The 15834-nt window shown below is 38.3% G+C and overlaps 1 protein-coding gene across 1 annotated transcript in view; it reads left to right on the forward strand.

The window, feature by feature from the left end:
• The window catches only part of LOC136863838 (uncharacterized), a 610195-nt gene that overhangs the window by 487189 nt on the left and 107172 nt on the right, over nt 1-15834 (forward strand). The window lies entirely within an intron of this gene.

Genomic DNA, 15834 nt, shown 5'->3' on the forward strand with positions numbered 1-15834 from the left:
GATTCGAACCCATCATCCTTCGTACGCATGCTAAAATCTACATGGTTAATACTGCACAGATAACGTGAACAGTTCATTGAAAAATGAAAATCTACAACCCGTCTTCCAGTCAATGACCGGACCAACTTGCGGCGAGAATAGGAATTGTGCCGGCTGCCGAGGCCTGTCGCACTCCTCTGGGGCAATAAAGATTGACTGACAGATGAAATGAAATGATTGTGGACAGTGTTGCTGGAATGAAAGATGACAGGGAAAACCGGAGTACCTGGAGATAATCTGTCCCGCCTGCGCTTTGTCCAGCACAAATCTCACATGGAATGCCAGGATTTGAACCACGGTATCCAGCGGTGAGAGGCCGGCGCGCTGCCGCCTGAGCCACGGAGGCTATGAACAGTAAATTATTTTTTGTAATATTTGGTGCCCAAGGTATCATAGATTACTAGAGCTCTATGGAAACAAAAAAATGTGTCCGGTGTCACAATCATTACTCGACTGCTCGGACAATGTAGACTCGCGTCTTTCACATTTAGACAACCCTTTATATCGGTATCGGTATCGATATCAGCCTTAGGCACAGAAAACTTAGCTCGCACGTTGAGAAGAGATCAATATTCCACGTGGCCACCTTCAAAGCTGTTGACCAGTATCGGCCGGTTGCTACTACTTACTACTTTATGCTGGGTAACACAACTTGTGTGTCTGAATTTTAGTCGTACTGCAATAGAACTTTCTGGCATAGTGGCAAACTACCTCACACCTTATCTTGCTTAGTGGGCTTCCTTGTGGTAACATCATTGGTTCTTGCTGTTTCCCCGTAACCCCATGACCTTTGGTTGTGCTATTTGAGGATCCACCTACCCTCCAGGCTGATGAATTAATAGTCGCTGATATTTTTTACTCGGTTGACAGAAGGAAAGATATTTCAAATGTGGGAAATGTTATGTAATATGTTTACAAGTTTGGTCTTCGGTCTCTACAAGAATGAACGAATTGCCTAGTCCAGTTCTCCTTCCAGGACTGATTAGGAATGTTGGTTGTTAATGTGTCATGTGGCCAACGGCCGATAACCACGATGTTTGGCCTCTAAGAAAATAATCACCACGATGATCAGCAGCCCAATGTACATAGTCACTCGTGTATTTGTACTTCAACTGGACTAAGGGGTGACTCTGGAATGTACCATAGAACTGAAACGATAACCAATCGTAGATGAATCAGTAATCGTGTTATGTGACCAGTTCTCATCAATGACATCACGTGACGTGACTGTTACCATAAGCAGTCCACAATGCGGCAATCACTTGACGTGACTGATAGCATAACTACCTCGCAATGTGCACATCACCTGACTTGGCTGTTACTATACCACTTCTCAGTGTAGACATCACGTGACGTGACTGATACCATAACTACTGCTCAACGTGCACATCACGTGACTTTACTGTTACTATGCCACTTCTCAGTGTAGACATCACGTGACGTGACTGATACCATAACTACTGCTCAACGTGCACATCACGTGACTTTACTGTTACTATGCCACTTCTCAGTGTAGACATCACGTGACTTTACTGTTACTATACCACTTCTCAATGTAGACATCACGTGACATAACATTATGACCACTTCTCAACGTGAATATCACGTGATGTGTTACCATGACCACATCTCAATATGGACATTACGTGACGTGACTGATACAATAACTCCTTCTCAACGTGCACATCACGTTACTTGGCCGTTACCATAACACTTACGACCACTTCTCAACGTGAATGTTACGTGATGTGACACTTACCATGACCACTTCTCAACGTGGACATCACGCGACGTAACTGTTGCCATAACTAAGGTTACCAGATGACAACGGCTCGAAAGCAGGAATTTTGAGTTCAAAAAGCAGGACAAAACCAGCACAGCATTAAAATTGCTTAAATTTTTTGTTAAAACCATTTATTTAGCGTACCTTATTCATACTACTTGGCTACAAGTGAAGTCTCGAAAGCAGGAATGTCACTGACACCTTATTCATGTTGATTGTACTTGTCAGAGCTACTTATTTTATTGAGAAACTCCTTATTGTCCTTTAAATAGTCATAAAACTCGTTACAAGTGAAGTCTTTCATGTTAAATTTCATTGACACCAACCATTTCTTTCTTTGGTCCACTGTGCATTTATTAAAGAAAACATCCTTTCTACGTTGGCATTATGTACAGGAATTGCAAAATACACTTCTGCCAATTTCAGTAGCTCGGAAGAACATGTAATGTTGACACTATTTAGAAAACCAGCCCATTTTAATTGATTGATTCCTTCAAGAAATTTTCATTCTGCTTTCGCACTTCAACATACATTTTAAGATTTACAAATTTGCCAAATAATCTAACATCATCAATGTGTACACATTTAGCACTAAGATATTTAACAGTATTTTAAAGGTCAGTCCAGTTGAAATCTGAAGTTAAGGTCAACCATTTAAAAGTACTGAATTCTTCAAGTGGTTGTAACCATTTTCCAAGGTACTCGAGGCATGCATTATATACATCATGGACTTCTTTCATGAAGGAATCACTGTCTTCCTGCAACCCTTCCTCCTTCAAAGTTTTCATCATTTCTTTCACTTTCATAGGAACAAAATTATATGAAAAACGAGCTTGTAAAATGTCAAAAGTTTCTTCAAGTTCCTGTTTCACTTCAATAATCGAATTATTCTCCTTTTCAACATGAAGAATGTTCTCTTGAAAGACTGACATTAAAGACTGGCAAAATATTAAATACATTTCACTTAACTTGTTGATGAAAAACTTGTTCAAAATTGTTGGCGGGTTATCCACAGGTAGAAAATAAGACCGAAGTGCTGGATACAGTTCAAGCATCCTTTCAACAGCTGGAAAAATGGACAAACAACGAGTCTTTGTATGCTTCAATAGGGTTTTGTAATTCACTTAAACAAATTCACAAAATGTTTTTAGCTCTTCAATCCTTATGGTGAGCGTAGAACAGTAGTTGAACACTTTTAACACAATGCTTTCAAAGTCAATCGACAATAAATCAACTCCATGTTGAACACAATTATGCAACACGTGTGCTGGGCAGCCTACTCCAATCAAGGTTTCATTAAGCTGAGATTTGAGGTTAGAAAATACATTATTATCTCCTCTTCTCTTCAGGCCACCAAAATTCGTATTTCAGTTATCTCCTCCAAAAGCAATGCACTTCCGAAATTTTGTTGCAGGACATCTAACACCACTGAAGAGATTGTTGCAGCTTTTTCATTACTAACACTGCGCAGGTCTTGCAGCCCTCCATTCCTGTAGTGGAAATACTGCATGAGCACAGGAAACAGTTTTATATTGCCATGATTGCTGCCATTCGTACAAGCACCAATCTATGATACGTCTTTGACTTGTTTAATGGCACAGTGAGGTCCAAGTACATTATTGACAACGGCCTCAGACTTTGTACGAGCACACTGAATATTTTTCCCTATTTCAGAATCTGGAAATAATTTAGATGGAAGCTTAGACATACAATCCATAGTTTTGTAGCTCCCATGATGAACAGCATTTTGTGGTACACAAGAACTCCCTCTGCAGCAATCGCATTTTCGTTTAGTGATGTAATCTTTTTGAGAAATGTCAACACATTATTTGGAGTTGAATTTGATGCACTTTGAACATTAGCTTTATGTTTGTCCGTTGTAATGTGACTTTCTAAATCCATAGCTCCACGATTAGCCACAGAAACGTATGTTCCTGGTTTACATACTAGACACATGGCTTCTTAGTCGGTGCGGCCCTTTTTGAAGCATTTATATCTTTTCTCCAATTCAGCAGTGAACTTACACTTTCTTTTCCCCATAATACATTTAACGTACCAAAAGATCACAACAGATATTGTAGAGTAGATCACAAGGATTGTGGCACAACTAAGCAGCAATATGGACGAAAATTATTTGTCTTCAGCTTCCGTTTCCGTATGCTATCTCCAACTTCGACCAGCGATAATATACTAGCCAAAGACTACAGGAATTTAAAACGTTCAAGCTGCAGCTGAAGTCAAAGGTTATGGAGTAAGCGAGTCTAAGTTTATGAAAATGGGTTTCCAGTTGCAGAAAGTTCATTTCAACATTACAGACGAAAATACGGACAATCAGCAAATAATTAAAAAATAAATACGGACACCAGGACAGACGATAAAAGTAAGGGAATGTCCTGGTAAATACGGACGTCTGGTAACCCTAGAAATAACCAGATCTGAACGTGGGCATCACATGACGTAACTATTTGCAATAGAACTTCTTTTCGGAGATGTCTCTTTCATAATCATTACGTGACGTGACTGGTTTTTCTCAAAGTGGACATCACGTCCACTTCATCATGTCAAATTCACGATGGCAGTGTTGGGAATAGGGCCGTAAATCTTGGAGAGGTGTTGTTGAGTGATCGTGACCTGTTTGGAGGGAAAGCAAAGAAGGGCAAAGTGTAACTTAAATGTAACTTAAAAGTACATTATTAGACACAGAATAAAAATACGCACTATTAAACTAAGAATTTTCATTCTTTGTACAGGTGTGTTATAGCGTAATATTGTCCGACTCGTTGTCTGAATGGTCAGCGTACTGTCCTTCGGTTCAGAGGGTCCCGGGTTCGATTTCCGACTGGGTCGGGGATTTTAACCTTAATTGGTTAATTCCAATGGCTCGGGGGTTGGGTATGTGTGGCGTATTCAACGTTAGAAATCATCCTAGGTAGGGTACTCATCTTCACAGACATGCAGGTCGCCTAATAGGCCGTTTACTAGAAAAAGACCTGCATCAGGCCTCTCCGGAGGCCATACGCCATTATTATTATTATTATTATTATTATTATTATTATTATTATTATTATTATTATTATTATTATAGTGTAATATTTATTTTTACCTTGTGTTTTAGATAGACTGAAAAGCTTTTAATTTACATTTAACTAAGTCGACATTGGAAAGCATGGCTTCCTTCTTAATAAATAAAAAAAAGAACAAAGTGAACGGACGAAACTTATACACGTTAGAAGAACTGAAACGAGCCTGTTATTCTGTCGCACTCAAGGCAACTAACTGGTTATTTTTTCTCTTTCTTTTAGATCTGCGTTAAGGATGAAAAATGTCTATCAACAAAATACATCTATGCAATTATTAAAAAAACTACTGAACAAAATAATTATATATATCTGTTATACTGTGCATTATTTGCCTCGATATCAATAGGAAAACCATGAAAAACTGAGAGCCCCTTTTCTTATCATGTGTCGCTTGGGGATTTAGTTCCAATGCTTCCAAATCAGTCTCTGATTTGTGGCAGAACAGGGTAAGAGTTTAATATTCTAATCCCTAGACCACGGTCTAAAATTCACTTGCAATCACTCGGATTCCACGCTTTCGTATCTATCTGAACCGTGCTACAGCCATGGCCCTGATAGTATAAATTGTAATTATTATTATATTATTATTATTATTATTATTATTATTATTATTATTATTATTATTATTATTATTATTATTATTATAACGTAGTGAGAGCAATGATACATCTGATAATTTCTATTTCATTTTTTGTGTTAATATTTTATAGACAACCACAGTGTTGTATTTATTTATTGAACACCGCTCCACCCTGCATGCTTCCAGCTCCCCCACCTCCTCACCCATATTTGTAAACCACTGCTGTACTGACTTCCATGGTGTGATTTTAAACCCTGTATGTTCATCTGTGTGTGAAAGCAGGATTATTTTTAACACAGCTGTGGAGTTTCTCCTCTGTAAAACACAGAATATGTGGCTGTCCCGCACTTAAATGAATGTAAAAAAATTGTGATTAATCATACTCGAGTCCGAATGCTAATACAAATGTTTAGAACAGATGCAAATAAATGTATCAAAAGTTGAGCATTGCTGAAATAAATTCCTAAAGTCCCTGTGAAAAACAGTTCATATAAATGTCGTATTCTACCCGAGTCTATCTATTCGATGTGGTAGAGACGTCAATGTTCTTCTAGTCAATACACACGAAGACTTTCTTTTAAATAATGTTATTTGTTTTATTTATTTATTTATTTATTGATGTCTTTATTTGTGGCGAAGTTAGGGCTCTTGGCCCTCTCTTACACTTAACCACATTATGCGGCTTAATACTGAATCCAAACTTAATATTCAAACTTAACACAGTGTATATAATATAATAGTAATATAACTTAATAAACTCTAAAACTAAAAGATTACATCCTAAGTCTAAATTTAGAAAAATAAATTCAATATTAACTACTCTAGGTGGAAATCATAAAATATAACAGTAATTTATGTAAACTTTTGGGAACTATTTACTACAGACATTCACTCTCACATTCACACATAACTACATGATATAGCCTACGTATTCAAGAGGAAATCTTTAGACTGTCTTTTGAAGGTAATTAATGAGGAACAGTTTCTAATTTCAGGGGGTAAAGCATTCCAAATTCTAGCGCCCGACACAAGGAAAGAATTACTGAAGGCAGATGTATGATGTGGAGGTATTGCAATTGTTGACCCAGATCGCGTGTCACGGTCATGAAAGGAGGATAGAAAACGGAAATTACTGGAGAGATATTCAGGTATATTTTCGGTCAAGAGTCGATAGATAAGGGTTGATACATGGTGATTCCTCTGCTTCTCTACTTTTAACCAAGAAAGTTGTGCATAAAAAGGGGATACATGCGAGGCAAAATTCAATGAAAAAATAAATCTAATGCAGGAGTTTAAAGCTCTCTGCAATTTCCTATTTTGTTCACTGGTAGCATCCAGCAACACAACATCACAATAGTTAAAAATTGGAAGTATCAATGTTTGAACCAGTTTTATTTTTAAGTTGAGAGGTAATACGGTCTGGTGAATCTTAAGGGGATGAAGTGATGAGTGAACTTTCCTGCATACGTTAGTGACATGCTCATCCCAGTTTAAAGTTTCATTTATAGTGACTCCAAGGCTTTTTACTGATTTACAGAATGGGATAGCAACGCCATTTAGTTGAATGACTGGAATTTGTAGACTGTGTAGATGGGCAAGCAGTTTCCTCTGGCCTAGTATAATAGCTTGTGTTTTCGTTGGGTTGATGGAGAGAGAATTCTCAGCTGCATAACAGCTGATCTGTTCTAAGTTTCGGTTCATATTTTCAATAGCTGCATTTATGTCATTCACTTTTGTGTGACAGTAAATTTGAAGGTCGTCGGCATAGAGATGGTAGTTGCAGTTTTTCAACTTAGAAGAGATGTCATTCAAATATAAAATAAACAACAGGGGGCCGAGTATAGAACCTTGTGGCACACCATTAACTTTGTACTTCCACTCCGTTCTCTTATCATTCATGACAACACACTGTCGTCGGTTATGGAGGTAGGAAGCGAACAATTTGAGAGCAGCGTGGCTAAAATGGTAGGAATGCAATTTCGCTATTAATATGTCCGTACTGATAGTGTCAAAAGCACTGCTGAAGTCTAGGAGAATGAGCACGGTCACTTTGCGTTCGTCCATTGCTTTTCTTACGTCATCCGTAACTTTTAGAAGAGCAGTAGATGTACTATGTCCTTTTTTAAATCCAGATTGCAGGTGATCAAGTAACGAATGATGCATCAAATATTGGAGCAGTTGTTCATGCATGAGTTTTTCGAAGACTTTCGAAAGTGAAGAAAGTATACAGACAGGTCGATAGTCAGATGGAGAATTTGCTAGAGATTTTTTTGGTACTGGGAAAATTAAGGCATCCTTCCAAACAGTTGGGAAGTAGCCTTCCAAAAGACATGAGTTACATATGTGGGTTAAAATTGGCAGTACTACATCTATCAAGGTAACGACGAAGGATATCGGGATGTCGTCCACTCCGATTGCTTGCGATTTGATTGATGTTAGTTTTCTTCTTACATCGTTTTCATTTACTTTACGAAATTTGAACAAAGGCCGTTGTGGTAATGGAGTAGATTGAAGAGAATTTATTGTTGTTTGTATAATATGAGGGTGGGTATTAACTATTTCTCTAGTAAAGTGGGCATTTAATTCATCTGGATTTATGTCATGCGTATTGGAGTTTGTAGTTTGCCTCCCAATACCTACGGATCTGAGTTGTTTCCAGGTACTTTTTGTGTTTAAGTTACTGGCTAATTGTTGGAAGTACGCATATTTTTTGTTTCTGATTATTTGTTTAACTTTATTTCTAAGCACACGGTACTTTTCAAAATCTTCAGATGATAATGTCTGCTTGTAACATCTGTGTAGTGCATCTCGTTCAGCCATTGCGGACTTAATGTCATTTGTTAACCATGGAGCAGCTTTTCGAGTCACCCTAGCAGTACGTTTAGGTACGTGTTTGTTATACAATCCCAACAATAATGTGTTAAACCTCTTTACTTTTTCGTCATTGTCAGTCAAGTGCAGTATTTCGTCCCACGGGCAGAGATTAGCATCTTGTATCAATTGTTGAGGATTTAAATTTTTCATGTCTCTATAGGTTATCCACTTCGGCTTTGTTTTGGGAACTTTCAAAGAATAAGCTAAATATATGAGATCGTGGTATGAAATACCAGGTACAGAAGTTTGTCCGTGTTTTAGTATTTTCTGAGGATTGTTTGTGATAAGTAAATCTATTAGAGTGTGTGAGGATCCGTTAGCCGTGTGCACGTGGTGAGTGGGATTAAGTGGCAACACTGACATGTTACAAGAGGTAAATATGTTCTGTAAACGATTTGCTTCAACGGAGTCTATTAACAGGTTTGTGTTAAAGTCGCCAAATATGAGTACATGTTCGTAGATAGGTAGGAGTCTTAGTAAATTTTCTTCGAAGTCTGTGAAGTTTCCTGCTTTTGGTGGTTTGTAAACAACTCCAATCAGTACTTTAGTCTTATCAACAGATAGTTCTACAAACATATATTCAGTTAAGGTACCGGTAGATAATGTCGAAGTATGTATAATCTTCCCCGTTAAATTATTTTTGTAGTATAGAGCTACTCCTCCTCCACGGCGCTTCGGTCTATTGTGAAAAACTGCATTAAATCCTTCTATATTTACCGAATTCAGAGGGACCGAGTCCTTCATCCAACTCTCACTAATTGCTACAACATTTACCATGCTTCCTTCAAAAATAGCTTTCAGCTCAGTGTGATGGGCAATTATAGACTGAGCATTGACATGGGCACACAATAATGAGCGGGGAAAGGACGAGAATTCTCTCTCCAGGTGACTGCGGGCGGGGTGAGAGGGGGTCAGGGAAAGAGAAGGGTGGGAGGGTTCAGTATCAAGGTGAAGGTTGTTTACCCTGCCCAGGGAGAAAGCTACGTTATTACCTGTGTTAGCCATAATCAAAAATAAACAGAGGGCAACTTACCATGGTTTCCTCTTGCCTACGTAAGCCACTTGAATCATTTAAACATTCACTCACACTAAACTTATAATAAAACCACTTATAATTAAATCGTAAATCCATGAGTCATGTACTCTACTAATCACCTAGCCCTGAAATAACAGCATTTAGTTCCGCTGTAGTGGTCACAGTGAATTTGTTTTTGTTTTTGCCTAGAACTACTATTCTTCCTTCCTGGGTCCAAACGTTACGCACTCCGAGCTGGTCTCGGGCTCGATTTAACAGATCTTTTCTAGAAGCAGTCAGTGACTCCGTAACCAATAGTTTGGTGCCTTTGAAGAGCTTCTTAGCGCGCCAGACACGATCGCGAACATGAAACCGGACGAATTTGACTATAATCGGCCTGTTTCCCGAGGTCACGACTTCCGCAGCTGATCTGCGTAGAGGTCCCAATCTATGACAGCGATCGATGTCATCCATCGATAATTCCACTTGTAGGTAAGATTTTACTGTCTCTATCACTTTGGCATAGACATTCTCAGCCGGTTCTTCTTTCACCCCGTGTATGAGTAGACAGTTCCGTCTACTGTATTGTTCGGCTTCGTCAGCCCTGGCTTCGTGCTGGTCAAGACGCTGTTGAACAACTAGTAACTCCTCCTTTACACAAGAAATTTCCGCCGAGATGTACTGGCGAAAGTCTTTGAACTCGGAACAGAGGGAAGACAGATTTTCATCGGCGCGGTCGTTAGTGTTGGCAGCCCTGCTGGCACTGGCTGATGTCAACTGTTCCAAGCGAGCTTGGAACTCATCCATCCGTTTAACAAACTTTATTTCAAAGTCCGACACACGCTTATTTACACTTTTTACGGACATGTTTTTACTAGAACTAGACGTCAGTTGTCTGGTGTAATTACTGAGACACACTCACCGGACCTGTCTGCTAATAATCTTGCTAATTCAGGACGTCCCACTAACTACTTTTTTAAGGTCTTCGGAGACGCCGAGGTGCCGGAATTTAGTCCCGCAGGAGTTCTTTTACGTACCAGTAAATCTACCGACACGGGGCTGTCGTATTTGAGCACCTTCAAATACCACCGGACTGAGCCAGGATCGAACCTACCAAGTTGGGTTTAGAAGGCCAGCGCCTTAACCGTCTGAGCCACTCAGCCCGGCACGAAGACTTTCAAGCCAAACTAAATACATTTAAAGAAGCGGATACTAGTGTTGGATTAGAAATTGACACCGGGACGATAAAAGTAAAAAAAATACACGTGTAGCTTTTCACTTCCTTAAATAGCGTAAGCTTTTCTGAATCCTAAAATAGGTAATCGGTTTATGTTCCACCAACAAGATTTTTAAAATTTGTTATTTAAATATGGCAGCACCACTGCCACATCCCATCATCTGTCAGCTAATATTGCATTTCTAAAAGTTGCATTAAAGAAAAAAAATTGGTTCACCTTCGCCAGGAAACCTAACAGCTAGAGCAATCAAATTCAATACACATATTTAATTTCCTAATAGCTACACGAAAAGATTGAAAAACGAAAGGATAGTATTTCTAAGATATGAGCAGTGTTGAACTAACAAACTCCAAATTATGATCTTCTTGAGAGGCCGTATGAAAAGATAAAATATCCTTTGTATACACTCGTAATTTTCTATTGCACTTAGGTAGTATTTTTAACTTGCGGAAAAATAATTACTCATAAATTATATTCTATGTCAAGTTGTGGCAGAAATTTTAATTTTTAATCATGATTTCTTGTTTTTTGTATCTCCGTTTATGGATTAATAGAGCTAGGTAGTTAATCGTCCGCATGTATATTTCCCTATTTAATGTTGGGAGGTGAGTAAAGTGTGGTAGTCTTGGAACAAGTAGTTTTTAGGTTATTAACCGAACCGTGGACCTCAAAACACGCAGGTTTCATGTGGAGGTGTCCTGAAACAAAAACATAAGTTCTTCAATCGATCAATCAATCAAACAATCAATCATTGATCAACATTTAGGAATGTAGCTCAGATAACAGATTCCCTACCAATGGCTTCCCTTAAAAGGTTTCAAGGAACTTGGAAATTTATGGAATATTTCCCTTGATGAATTGTTCAATTCTTTAACTTCAACGATGTCTTCATATTATAATCATTCCTACCTTTAAGATCTCCATTCAGGATTATTTGTACTCTAATATTATTCCACGCTATATCTCCACTGACAGCTTGGAACATCCCGCTTAGTCGAGCAGCTTGTCTCCTTGGTTCTAAATATTTCCTGCCCAAAGTTGGAAATCACTCAGAAAAAAGTAATTCTCCTTTCCTTTCAATCTTTTCCAGTTCTTGTATTAAGTGACCCTGGTGTGGTTCCCATACAATGGAACCGTACTCTTAGAAGTATCACATGTTACGCCCTCTCCTTTGCATCCTTACAACAACCCATAAAGTACCCTCATAAAAATATGAAGAGATCGGTAGCCTTAACCTCGTTAATGTGATTAATCCAATGAAGATCTTTCCTTATGTTAATATAACTGAGAGTGATCCCCGTTACGCTCTTTCACCCCATAACCACAGTAATTAGAACTGATAGAACTTTTCCTCTTTGCGAAACTTACAAAATGACTTTTCATCACGTTTAAAATCATACCATTGTCTGCTGTCCAGAAAATACGAGTCAATTATATAATTTAATGACGATACAACATTTTTCCGGCACGCTACGCGGTTGTTAACGGAATGAAAGAGAACATTTGTGACGCAGTCTCTCAAAGGGTGAATCCAGCACGCGCCGCAGTCCTGCATAGCCCAGCGCAATAATTCAAACATGCAAATTCTAATGTTCTCCACTGGTCGTACGAGCTAATTTCCTAAATAAATATTTCGGTCGCTGTGGTACTCTTGGCTCATTTACGGTGCGTGCAGAATTTACGAAAGATCAGCGATTCTCCGGTACGCCAGCGTCCCTTATAAGCCACATGTTTACGGTTTCATAGTGACACCAGTTATATATGGATGCGAGCCTTACAGTAGAATACTTACAGAGAACACAATCTCTGGAAAAATACCATCAACGTTGTCTTAGAGGAATCAGTCTCAGTGTCATTTCCCCCCGCGTTGTTGTCTACATTGGGTGACGATGTCTTTGCCTCACAATCGGTCTTTCGCAAGGTTTTTAGTTCGTTCAAAGATAGGTCGAAAGTTTTGAGGTGCACATTCACGCCAGTTGTCCTATGCTCGACTATTATATGTCTGGCTAGCAGAAGGACTGCAGGAGGTATGCGATTTTGGGGCATACGTAGAACATGGCCAGCTAAATGGAGTCGACGGTGAGCAACGATGGCGTGCAAGCTGGGCATGCCACTGTCCCACAGTACTTCCTGATGGGTGGCACGGTCAGTGTACCTTATCCTCAAAATCAACGGCAAACAACGATAAGGAAAATAATTTACCCTCCTCGATGACGTCTTCTAATATTATTTCACATGGATCGTGGCAGTTACAATGTTGGACAAGTACAGCTGTTAGGAGTGATGAAGTTTGCAGTGCAGATCGGATGCAGTCGATGAAACACAGATGCAGCTTTCCTAATTTATTATCTGACCATCAAGTCTCTAACTTGTAAATTTCGTAAGAATGACTTTTATGCACCATCACGTTGTATATTTCTCCCATTTTATGTTATTTTATTACTAATGGTCTATATTTGTATTGTAATCTATATATATAAAGTAGCTTGTCCTGACTGACTGACTGACTGACTGACTGACTGACTGATTCATCATCGCCGAGCCAAAACTACTGGACATAAAGAAATGAAATTTTGGGGATATATTCATATTAAGATGTAGGTGCTCGCTAAGAGAGGGTTTTTGGATATTCCGTCGCTAAGGGGGTGAAAAGGGGGGGGAAATTTTAAAATGAGTGTGTCTATATCTCAAAACTTTAAAAGTTTACAGATGTGAAAATTGGTATTTAGAATCTTCTTTAAAAATAAGGAAACACGTATTTTTTTGTTTTCAGAAAATCCCAATAGGAGGGGTGAAAAAGGGGTTGAATGCCTTTAATCAGGATACCGGTACCTATATCTCAGAAACTGAAGATATTACAGACCTCAAAATTGGTACTTTTGATCTCTTTCAAAAATAAAGAAGCACGTATTTTTTTGTTTTTGTAAAATCCAATTAATGGGAGGGTGAAAAGGGGGTGAATTTTTAAAATGAGCGAATCTATATCTCCAAACTTTTAAAGTTTGCAGATGTAAAAATTGGTATTTAGAATCTTCATTAAACATAAAGAAACACGTTTTTTTTTTGTTTTCGGAAAATCGCAATAGGAGGGGTGAAAAGCGGTGAAAAAGGGGTTGAATGCCTTTGATGAGGCTACTTATATTTCAGAAACTGAAGATATTACAGACGTGAAAATTGGTGTTTGGGATCTCCTTTAAAAATAAAGAAACACGTATTTTTTTGTCTTTGGAAAATCCAATTAATGGGGATGAAAAGGGGGTGATTTTTTAAAATGAGTGTATCTACATCTCAAAACTGTTACAGTTTATAGATGTAAAAATTGGTATTTAGAATCTCCTTCAAAAATAAAGAAACACGTATTCTTTTGTTTTCGGAAAATCCCAATAGGAAGAGTGTAAAGGGGTGAATAATGGGTTGAATGCCTTTAATGAGGCTACTTATAACCTGAAGATATTACAGACCTGAAAATTGGTATTTGGGATCTACTTGGGGTGAATTTTTTAAAATGAATGTGTCTGCATCTTAAAACTTTAAAATTTACAGATGTAAAAATTGGTAGTTAGAATCTCCTCTAAAAATAAAGGAACACGTATTTTTTTGTTTCCTGTAAATCCAAATAGGAGGGGTGTAAAAGGGTGAAAAATGGGTTGAATGCCTTTAATGAGGATACATATATCTCAGAAACGGAAGATATTACAGAACTGAAAATTTGTATATGGGATCTCCTTTAAAAATAAAGAAACACGTATTTTTTTAGTTTTTGGAAAATCCTATTAATGGAGGTTAAACAGAAGTGACAAATTGGGGTGAATTTTTTGAAAGATTATCTTGGAAACGTAAAATGTTACAGACGTAAAAAGTCGGTGTTTGGAATCTCCTGTAAATGTAAAGAAACATAGGTGATTTGTTTTTGGAAACTCCACTTAAGGGGAACCCAAAAGGGGTGAAATTTTAAAATGAGAATTTTTACAGTATATATAAAAAAACTTAACATGTTACAGAAGTGAAAAATGGTATTTTTATCTCTATTAAACATAAAGAAACGTGTATTTTTAATTTTCGGCAATACCACTTGGGTGGAGGGGGGCGAAAGTGACTGAAAATGGTGTTGAATTATTTTAATTAGGCTACTGATATCTTAAAAATGAAGATGTTACAGACGTGAAATTTGATATTTGCAATCTGCTTTAAAAGTAAAGAAACACGTATTCTCGGAAAATCCAATGAAGCGGGGGGTGGGGGGTGAAAGAATTGAAAAATTAATTGACTTTAATTGTATGAGAATATATACATCTAATAAAAACTAAAGTTGTTACAGACGTGAAAATCCGTATTTGGATCTCCTTTAAAAACAAAGAAAAACGCGTTTTGGGGGGGAAACCATCTTGGGGGGCGGGAGTGCAAAGGAATTGAATTCCTTTCATGAGGACACATAAATCAAAAAGTGAATAAGTTAGAGTCGTGATAAATGGTATTTAGAAGATCCTTCACTATTAAAGAAACAAGTACATTTTGCGGGAAAGTTCACTTAGGGGGGGGGGGGAGTAGTTTGAAATGAAGTGACAAAAGTAAATTATATTTATGGGGATACTTATATCTCAAAACTGAAGGTAATAGACGTGACATTGGTGTTTGGAATCTCCCTTAAACATAAAGAAACACGCCTTCTTTTAATTTTTTTTTGGGGGGGGGGTTGGCAGTAAAAACTAACGGCGGTGGGGTGTAAAAGGAGGTGAGACCAATTGATTTTACTGTTCTTAATGTACTTATAAGGATCCTCCGTTGCTCAGGCGGCAGCGCGCCGGCCTCTCACTGCTGGGTTCCGTGGTTCAAATCCCGGTCACTCCATGTGATATTCGTGCTGGACAAAACGGAGGCGGGACAGGATTTTCTCCGGATACTCCGGTTTTCCCTGTCATCATTCATCCCAGCAACACATAATAGTAATAATAATAAGAAGAAGAAGAAGAAGAAGAAGAAGAATAACATTAATAATAATAATAATAATAATAATAATAATATTCCGGACCGTCGTCAAATGCGCGGACCGGGCTGGAAACGGCTCCTGGACGAGTAATGACTAAGAATGCAGTCCGGCCGCGGGTTGAGTGCCGCCAAGGCACCCAATATGACACCACGCCGGATCTCCTGAAGGATTTTATCCAGATTAAAAATGATTATAGGAAAATACGGTATGGCAAAGATTTACGGACCCAACTGACCGG

This window comes from Anabrus simplex, chromosome 2 (genome assembly GCF_040414725.1).
Source record: "Anabrus simplex isolate iqAnaSimp1 chromosome 2, ASM4041472v1, whole genome shotgun sequence".
Lineage (NCBI taxonomy): Eukaryota > Metazoa > Arthropoda > Insecta > Orthoptera > Tettigoniidae > Anabrus > Anabrus simplex.